This window comes from Nycticebus coucang, chromosome 20, assembly GCF_027406575.1.
Source record: "Nycticebus coucang isolate mNycCou1 chromosome 20, mNycCou1.pri, whole genome shotgun sequence".
Lineage (NCBI taxonomy): Eukaryota > Metazoa > Chordata > Mammalia > Primates > Lorisidae > Nycticebus > Nycticebus coucang.
The window spans coordinates 43,100,332-43,111,395 of NC_069799.1; positions in this window are offsets into that span (position 1 = coordinate 43,100,332).

Consider the following 11,064-nt stretch of genomic DNA (forward strand, 5'->3'; position numbering starts at 1 on the left):
AGACTCACACACAAAGAAGGAAATTCAACATGTACAGGAGACAATTTTCTAGTAAGTTGTGAACACAGCTCATAATCTGTACACCACGTTATACTTTTTTCTTTTTTCCCCAAAAAAGCCTATTTTATAAAGATGTATTTATAATTACCAAATGTTATTTAATGTCCACAAGAGCACAATTGGTGCTATGCGAAATTGGTTTCACACTAAAAGCTAGACTACTTGGGGGAATAAGTTCATTTCCCCGAAACTCAGAAATTTTTACATAGGAGAAAAACATATTGGCATGTAAATGTCTGATAATAATGCCAGACTTTACTTGCTCAAAAAGGGGGGTTATTTTTAAGGTAGGTACTTTTTTCAGATATAGACCCCCCTACAATGTACTTTCAGTTATTAAAAATTTGTAAGGGGGAGAATGAAGTGATGCATTTATATTTTCCTAAATGTGAAATGTTAACAACTAAATTTAAACCATGTAATTTGCCATGGCAGCCATACTTCCATTTTCTGTCTCTATGTATTTTCTACACAATGTCCCTCATGTAAGTGGAATCATACAGCATTTGTCCTTTTTTGTGACTGACCTATTTTACTTAGCATGGGTTCATCCATGCTGCAACATGTATTGGAATGTCATTCCTTTCTAAGGCCAAATAATATTCTGTGGAACGCACGTGCCACAGTTTGTTTATCCATTTACCCATCCACAGAAACTCTGATTGCTTCCACCATTTGGCTGTTGTGCGTAATGCTGCTGTACAGATAAAACAAATATCTCTTCAAGACCTCGCTTGCAATTCTTTAGGTATATACCACAAGTGGAATTGCTGAATCATAAGGCAATTCTATTTTTAATTATCTGAGGAACCACCATAACAGTTGCACCATGTTTCACTTTTTCATTTTACAACAGAGCACAAGGGCCCCCATTTCTCCACATCCTCGCTAGTACTCGTTATTTCCCAGGATTTATTTTTGTTTTGTTTTCATAGCAGCTGTCCTAACAGGTATGAGGTGGTAGCTCACCATGGTTTCAATTTGCATCTCCTAATGACGAGTGATGCTAAGAGTCTTGTCTTGGCTGTTTGTAAGTTTTCTTTAGAGAAATGTTTATTCAAGTCCTTTTCAATTGGATTTTCACATTGGACTTTTGTTGGTGTAGGTATTGTTGATTTCTGGTTCTTTATCTATACTGGATATAATTACCTGATCAGGTAAGTACTTAGAATGGATTTGAAAATATTATCTTGTGTATGTCGCATTGTCACTTTGTCAATTGTGTCCTTTAAATGCAAAGTTTTAATTTTGTCTGTTTTTCCTTTTTTGCCTATGTTTTTCACGTTGTATCTAGGAAATTCTTGCCAAATCTCGTGCCATAAAGAGTTTGCCATGTGTTTTCTTCTACAAGTTTTATAGTTTTAGGTCTGTGTTCCATTCTGAGTTAATTTTTGTATATGGTGTAAAATAAGAATCCAACTTCATTCTCTGCCTGTGGATATCCAGTTTTCCCTGCACCGTTTATTGAAGAAACTAAAAAGTCTTCGCACTCCTGTTGAAAATCACTTAACCAGGTATTTGAGGGTTTATTTCAAGGCTCTCTATTCTGTTCCATTGATGTATATGTCTATAATTATGCCAGTATCACACTGTTTTGAACACTGCAGCTTTGTAATAAGCTTTGAAATGAACAAGGATGCGACTTCCTTTGTCAAGATTGTTTTGGCTATTTGGGGTCCCTTGAGATTCAATGTGAATTTTAGGATGAAATTTTATACTTCTGAAAAAATGGCATTTGATAGGGCTTGCATTGAATCTGAGGATCATGTTGGGTAGGGTTGACATCTTAACAATATGAAGTTTTCTAATCTATGAACCTGGGATGTCTTTCCATTTACTTATGTTTTCTTCAATTTCTTTCAGCAATGTTTTGTAGTTTTCGGTGTATAAATCTTTTGCCTCCTTGGCTTAAATTTTTTTTTTTTATGCTGTTGTAACTGTCACTGATTTCTTAAATTCCTTTGGGATTGTCCATTATTAGTGTATAAAAAATTGATTTTGTATTCTGCAACTTTGCTTAATTCACTTATTCTAACTATTTGTGTCTATGCGTATGCTCAATGTTTCGGGTTTTCTACATGTAAGTCATGTCATCTGTGAGCACACCTAATTTTACTTCTTGCTTTTCGGTTAGGATGCCTTTTATTTCTTTTTCTTGTCTGAGTGGAATTGGTGAGAGTAGTCATCCTTGTCTTGTGCCTGATCTTAGAAGAAAACCTTTTAGTCTTTCACCATCATGTGTGATGTTAGCTGTGCATTTTCTTTTTTATGTTAAAGCAATTTCCTTCTTCCCCTAGGTTTTTGAACATTTTTACCAGAATTAAATGATTTTTTTAAAAGACAGGGCTTTGCTGTATTGCCCCTGGCTAGACCACAGAGGTATCATCATAGCCCACTACAACCTCAAACTCATGGGCTCAAGTGATCCTCCTGCCTCAGCCTCCCAAGAAGCTGGGAGCACACCACCATGCCTAGCTAGTTTTTCTATTTTTGGTAGAAGTGGGGTCTCACTCTTGCTCAGGCTGGTCTCAAACTCCTGGCCTCAAGCAATCTTTCTGCCTGGGCCTCCCAGAGTCCAGGGATTATAGGTGTGAGCCACCCCTGCCAGTGCTAAACGGAATGTTTTTAAAAGCAAGATTAAGAATGAAAGCTACACTAAATAATTACTTTCTAAGATGTTATTTTATGTTAACCTTGTAATCTTCATAAGGCATCAAAAGGACCTTCATACTTGTTGTTAAATAAATGACAAAGTATTTATTCATTCAATATCCATTTCTTTTGTGAGAAAAAAAAAATCAGGTAGTGACATGCAACAGACATGCAGAATGGTGTCATGCGACATTAAAACACGGCCACCTAATAGAGAGGTTCTGAGGGACTGTTTTAGATCTAATAGGAGGCGGTAAGACCTTCTAAGGTGGTGACAGTTAAACTGAGATCTGACTGACAGAAGGAAGCAGACAAGGAAAGAGCATTCCAGGCAGAGGAAATGGTAAGGATGGAAACCCCGAGGGAGAAATAAGTTTGATGATGTCATGGACTAGAAAGAAGGTCAGAGTGATCAAAATAGAGTGAACAAGGGGGGAGATATTTTGAGATGAGGACAAAGAGGGAGAGGGGTGGTGATTTTATGGTAAATGTAAAGAGACACGCTATGATCATATATATAAGACACTGTGTCAGACATGCACAAGTAAGATATGGTCATTGACCTTAAGACAGAATCCTAAGGTCTCTAATAAAGCATATGCTATGGTTAAACTTTGGAAAATACTTGGTTGGACAATCTCAGCCCCATGCCTGTGTGCCTGTTTGCACTGATATATGACAATCGTATTGATGACGATGAGAAGCTTTAAAAGAAAACCAGTTATAATCTCATCTTGTCCTTTCTCCATCCAGTGGGACCTCTGTAAGTTGACCACCCAAGGGACTGTAGCCAACTGGTCAACATATGGAGGTGGTCAACATAAGGAACTAGGCCTGCTGTACCAACATGTACATACGGTGCATGTCTGGTGTATGAAAACTAGGTCAACTTAAGGAGGTGGTCAGTCTAGGGAGGGGTCAACTATGGAGATTCTGCTGCCCATGTAGTTGTTGAGAGTTTAAGTGGGTTGTCTCAGTCCATTTGTGTTGCTATAAAGCAGTGTTTCTCAAGGTTTAATACAGAAATTTGGACTGTATTAAAGGTTTGCAGCATTAGGAACGTTGAGAACCATTGCTATAAAGGAATACCTGAGGATGGGTAACTTATAAAGAAGAGATTTCTTTGGCTCATGGTTCTGTAGACCATACAAGAATCGTGACACTGCCAGCACCTGCTTCTGCTCATGGTGGAAGGGGAAGGGGAGACAGCATGTTCAGACATCACATGGCAAGAGAGGAGGCCAGAGAGAGCCTCCCTGGTCCCAGGCTCTTTCCAACCACTGGCTCTCATGGCTCTCACGTGAAATGGAGCAAGAACTTACTCATTTACCTCCAGGTGGTACTAAGCCATTAGAGAGGGATCTGCCTCCACAATTCAAATACCTCCCATTAGGCTCCACCTCTAACACATGGGATCAGATTTCAACATGAGGTTTGGAGGGACTCTGCCAAATGATAGCAGAGTCAAATGGCACTCTGATGCCCACCTACTTCTGAGTCAATTACGATACAGACAAGGAGTAACACAGGGATGAAATGACACATTACTATTATTGGAAATGCTGACGATGGAGAGCATGGCTTACCTCTGCAGAGAGACTGACTTCTCATTTTCTGAACGCTAGCATTATAGACTTGGCTGCCTAGTCACAGTGGAGCTGGAACAGGGCAGACGCTGTTTCTGCAAAATTACATAAGAGACCAGTGACAGGAAGGTGCAATGAATAAACGTCTGGACTCTGGAGTCAGACTGACTGGTTTCCAATCTCTGTTCTGTATCTCACTAGTTACACAATTTAACCTCTCTTGCCTCTAAAATGTGGGTGATATTGATACCACTTCACATAGGGATTATATATCACGATATATATATATATATCTTGTTTGACTTGTCTAATTCACTTTTATTTAAAACTGTCAATTATTCTATTATACCATAGATGCATTTGAATTTATTTAATCAGAGGATAATTTCTTAAATGTAAGAATTCAGTTCTTTCTATCCTATGAATTAGATATCACACATCAGCAACATTTACTAATGAAATTTTGATTGAAGTCTTTCATTTCTGTAACCCATGTCCTGACTGTAAGAGAAAAACATTTTAGTTGTTATTTTAGGGGCGGCGCCTGTGGCTCAGCGGGTAGGGCGCCGGTCCCATATGCCGGAGATGGCGGGTTCAAACCCAGCCCCGGCCAAAAAAAAAAAAAGTTATTTTAGGCAAGTAGAAGCTACTGGATAATTATAAATAATGAAATATTTACTTTATCATAAAAGGAGAATGATAATTGAGGATTTCGGTATAAACTTAGTTAAATGAAGAGTCAGGAATACAAAAATATTAAGGTTCTAAACCACTAAAACTTTTCAGACTATGATTATTTCCTTCTAGTACAATAAAATAATATAAAAGGCAAAATTCTTTCAACCTAAAACATTACCCGACTGCGAGCCGTGAGCAGTTCTAAGTAGGGAATTTTTATAATCTTAGAGGGAACAGCCTATGACATCAACTGATAGCCAGGCAGAAATCTTAAAGTAGAAGTGTCATAGGACTTATTATTCCAAACACTTCAGGGAAAATATTAGGAAGTACAATTAAGATGTATTTATAATGGAACTGAATCTACTTTAAAATGCACAACAGTTTTACAAGATGGTGATATTTACATATCAAAGTCATTTAAGTCCTACTATAGAAATCAGAAATTGAAAATTTAAAATTCTAATTTCTATCTGAAGTATATTTTACCTTGAAAAGTAAACAGAAACAACACACTCTTTAAATGTGCAGTTTGATCCCAGGAGATTCTACTTTTTCTGTTCTGTCTCCTACAGGTCAAATGACATGCAGTGAAAATTGTATTGTAATTGTAACAAAATATTTGGAAGAATTGTCTAATGTTTTAAAAATTGTTTTAGATAAGACTAATCAATACTCAACTCAAAATTCTAAGGCAGGGATCCTCAAACTTTTTAAACAGGGGGCCAGTTCACTGTCCCTCAGACTGTTGGAGGGCCGGACTATAGTTTAAAAAAAAAAAAAAAACAACAACTATGAACAAATTCCTGTGCACACTGCACATATCTTATTTTGAAATTTAAAAAAAATGAGAACAAATACAATATTTAAAATGAAGAACAAGTAAAGTTAAATCAACAAACTTACCAGTATTTCAATGGGAACTATGAGCCTGCTTTTGGCTAAAGAGATGGTCAATGTCCGGTTCCATATTTGTCACTGCTAGTCGTAACAAGTGATGCAAGTGTGCATCAGTTAGTCTAGATCTGGTTGGAGATTTCAGATGTTTCATTCTGGAAAAAGTCTGTTCACAGACATAAGTGCTGCCAAAGATGGTTGCCATTTTGAGTGCATGGTTCCTGAGATTAGGGTATGTCTCAGAGGGGAGAGATGCATAGAAATTAGGAAGGCTGCTTGACTTGAATGCGTCTTTCAGAGAGTCACAATTCTGCAGTTCAGCCAGTTCCGGTGGGTAAATCCTATCCACATTTTCAATGTCAATAGAAAATGGGTTATGGAAAAGCTGTATATCCTATTCATGGAGATGAAGCTCTTTAAATCTAAATTGGAACTCCTTTTGCAACTTTTCCAGTGAATTCACACATGTTTTATTTGGAAATGCAACCAAAGGTTTTTCTGCTAACAGATTTTGAGTTGTGAGGAGATGGCAGAAATTTTCCTCCTTCACTTGTTTGATGAGGAGGCCTAATTTTACTTCAAGTGCTTTCACATGTGATTGCATATCACAGATGAGCTTCCCCTTTCCTTGAAGTTGCACATTGAAACTGTTGAGAAGCTCTGTTACATCTGTCAGAAAGGCAAAGTGCCATTTCCATTCTGCATCATTGAGCTCTGGTACTTCTTTGTTTTTTTGAAAGCAGAAAAGCTGTAATCTGTGGCAGTAAGTCATAGAAATGTTTCAAAGCTCTCCCTTGACTCAGCCAATGGACTTCTGTGTGGTACGGAACATCTTCACAGGCAACATTTAGCTCAGACAGAAATTCCTGAAATTGTCTGTGGTTTAGTGCATTACCTCTAATGAAGTTAACACAAGATACCACAATTTTCATAACAGATTCCCACTTCAGTGATTTACTACACAGCGCTTGTTGGTGGATGAGGCAGTGTATGGCTATTGGATGAGAATGGTTATATTTGTCCATCTCTTGGTTAATGTGAGCAATTACTCCTTTCTTAGACCCCACCAAGCTAGGAGCACCATCAGTTGTCACACTGGCTAGTTTAGCCCAGTCCAGCTCCAAACCATTCACAGTTCAGCAAAACTTTTCATAGATATCCTCTCTTGTAGTTGTTTCTTTGATGCTCTACAGTGCAACAAGCTCTTCGTGACTTCTAAATAGTCATTCGTCCCACGAATAAAAGTTAGAAGTTCTGCAAAATCACAAACATCATTACTTTCATTGAGTGCCAAGGAAAAATAGGAAAGTGTTTTTGTGGAGTTTTACAAATGCTGATGCAAATTGTCTCCCATTTCTTCAATCCTTCATGTAATTGTAGGTCCTGAAAGACACTGTACTAAATAAATCGGCCTTCTCTGGACACATCTCTTTGGCAACAGAAAGAAGGCATTCTTTAACAAATTCTCCCTCTACGAATGGTCTGCCAGTACATGCTATTAGCTTGGCAACTTGAAAACTTGCTCGCAGTGATGAAATATTTAGCTGCTTCTGCTTCACAAAAGTATTTTGCTGAGTTGTCAATGTATTTTTCAGTTTTAATATTTTATCTTTTCTCATTTCTCTGACCAAATAATCATATTTATCTTTATGTTGAGCTTGATAGTGTTGACGCAAGTTGTATTCTTTGAACACAGACACTATATTCTGGCACATTAAACACACAGCTCTTTCCTTGTACTGCATGAAAAAGTAATCATAAGTCCACCGTTTTTTGAATATCCTACACTCTGACTCCATTTTTCTCTTTCTTGATATCATTGTTTCCTAGGGATTCCAAATTGCTATTAGTAAAATACCAATATATATATACAGCGCTACAAAAACAATATTCCAGCAATAACTTGACCCACACAGAGACATATAGACTTCACTGCCCATCAGTGCAGTCTGATGAGTGTCCATCAATGCAGCCTTGCCAGTCCACATCATTTCAGCCTCACCAGTGTCCATATTGGTGGAAGTCCGCTTTTACATCAGGCTCACACTGGTGTGGTGTGGGAACAGGCACGATTACAGAGGGGTTTCCTCCACCACCTTTCCAGTTTATAATACCCTGTGTGAACCACACTGCAATCTGTGAACTCGCACAGGAATCTGATCGCATGGGTCTTCTCAAAGAAGACCAAATCTAATGTGAGTTCAGCCGTACAAGCATATGGCTGAACTCGCACTGTTCAGAGATCGCAACAGTATGAACCGGGGCTTACACAGCACACAACATACAACATCATACACAACTGAATAGCAATCAGAATATAAATGCTCTGTCAATTAAATTGGGTTTCCTACTCCTCAGCTGTCTGCAGAGCCAGATTAAGTTACCATGGGGCCCTAGGCAGATTATTAGTGTGGGGCCCCCATGTGATAAAACTGAGCACTGACCATTTGCATTAACACTGACTGCTGACAATTTGCATTAATACTGAATGCTGACTATCTGCATTAACAACGAGCACTTACAATTATCATTACCACCGAGCACTATTTGCATTACCTCTGAGTGCTGACCATTTGCATTAGCACTGAGCACTGACTATTTGCGTTATCACTGTGATGCAACCCCCCTAGAAACCAACCACCCCCAACCAACTAACCAACTTTAAAGAAAAAAGGCTCTCCTAACTTCAAAAAGAAAAAGGTGCCCCCTATTTGCAAAAAAAAAAAACCCTCCTAACTTCAGGAAAAAAAGACCCTACTAACTGCAAAATAAAAAAAAAAAAAAGACCTCCTAACTTCAAAAAAGAAAAATCCTTACTTGTTCTTATCTTAGTCCTCAGGCAACAGCGGACTGCACAGGCAAGCTCGTGACTCGTCCCATCACACCTGAAACTAAGATGAGCACTTGAGAGACAGAGAAAAGGAGGGGAGTCGGAGAGTGCTGCGCACATCCACACATGCGCACTGTGGCCCGGGACTCGGCCGCTAAGCAGGACAGGCAGTGGGGGCAAAAACACCCTGTGAGCCAGATAAATATCCTCGGCGGGTCGCATGTAGCCTGCGGGCCATGGTTTGAGGACCCTTGTTCTAAGGCAACAAAAAAGACATTTGTTTAGGCATTTAGGCTATGAAAGGAACTGATTCTATTAAAATAAAAATTAAAATAGTGATTCTTAATGTTTGGGGGTTAAGATCACATTAAAACCAGAATAGCACAGATAATTATGTATAAATGAAATTCTGCCTACAATTTTAGGGAGTTTATAGTCTCCCATTCATAGCCATGAGGCAAGAACTCTGCCTTAGACAGTATGTTATGAGGATTCATTTGTGGTGGGTGGGGTTCAGGAGAAGGGTTTTTACATACCACGCATACCTTTTTTAGGGAAACGTATTCTTCCTATTCCCCAATGAATCTGAACTAAAGTTAAGCTGTTTCTAATTCCAGATTATAACTGCTAACTTTTCTCAAGATGCTCAAAAGCAGTGAAATGAGGAAAGAAATAATGTTGCTTGATAGTCACTAGCTATAACCCCATTGATGGTAACACTGTCATTTCCTGTACTGTGTGATCCTGGTTCCTAAAAATAACTCCAGTGCTATTCAACTGCTTATATTTGGCGTATTCTTTATTCTTATTTGGGAAGGCACATTCCCTTCTACAGCTGAAGAAACTCAGTGTTTGCAAAGAGCTGCCTAAAAACACTGTTCCCGCCAGGCTGTTAAAAATGTTCAGTATCTGAATGCTGGCAAGGAATGCTCACACCCAGTACAGGCAATGCTGTATGGCCCAGCAAGAGAAAAAAATGGGATGCTATATATGGAAAACAGGAAGCAGAACCAGTTGACTCATCTGACCCATATTCAAAGTCATAATCCAGCTACTGTTAACTATCTGGAAAAGGAAAAGACTTAATTGCTAGCCTAAGCTATAAGGAACATATTGCAAATCAGGTCAGTTTCTTCTGCCATTTTCCACCTTACTTTTAAATAGACCAAGGGATGAAGCATTGACTAAAACCTCGGGACAGGCCAGTCAAGCATGCTGACACACTTCACATTAGCACTTGCCTCAGAGCAAACTGAATTTTTCATGGATCCTCTAGCTATTATAAAAGAGTGCTGAAGCGTGCCCAGGACATTGAAGCCTCCATGTGAACAACAAAAAAAAAAACTGTAAAGCAAATAGAATTATAATTTCTCTGAATTTTATAACCATTTGTGTTATACAGTTGGAGACAGAAAGAGGAGGAACTAGAAGCACATTCTCTCCCTTTCTTGTTGTTCAACGTGTTGGTAATGCCCGTGGCTGCTTCTTACAAAGGCACACACATATTCACATTTTCAAAGAGACATTTTAGTTTCTTGAGAAGGGAGTCCTTCATGATTCGGAAGCACTTACCCATTACTACTGTATGATGTTATCAGAGACCTCTTCCTTCTATCCCCATTATCTTCATCTTTTTTTCCTTAAAAATTTAAATTAGAAATTACATTCAAAGTAACTGAAGTGTGACAGATTGAAAAAATATATACAGTCAATCTGTAGAAAGGATTCTTAGAAAAAGTAGCTGAAAGCCAGCCGGCATGACGACTTACGCACTTTGGGAGGCAAAAGCAGGAGGATCACATGAGGCCAGGAGTTTCAGACCAGCCTGGGCAATACAGTAAGACCCCCCCCTCATAAAAATTAAATATCTCGCACTAGGTGTAAAGGGATGCACCTATAGTCCCGGTAACTCAGAAGGCTGAGGCAGGAGGATCTCTTGAGCTCTAGAGTTCAAGGCTGCCATGAACTACGATCACACCACGGCACTCCAGCCTGGACAACCGGGCGAGACTCTGTTTCAAAAAAGAGATTAAAGAAGAAGATGAAGGACTTCCCTAGTTAACTGTGTGCTCCAGAAGCTGCACGCACTTACCACCTATTTAAAACTCAAGTCCCATTGATTAGCTTGACCACTACCAAGATATTTTTTCTTAATTAAATGTTCTAGTAGGACATTTTCATCACACAGGAACTGCCTAATTCTGCATACTGAACACCCCCACCCTCCCTACACGTATACTTTCCCCCATGACTGTCATCAGTGTTGGAATGGGTCTTCAGGTTGACCTGGAATCTGATTTGCAATGTGTCCCTATGACTTTGACTTTTAAAATTACTCTTCCATTCCTCATTATCTGGATA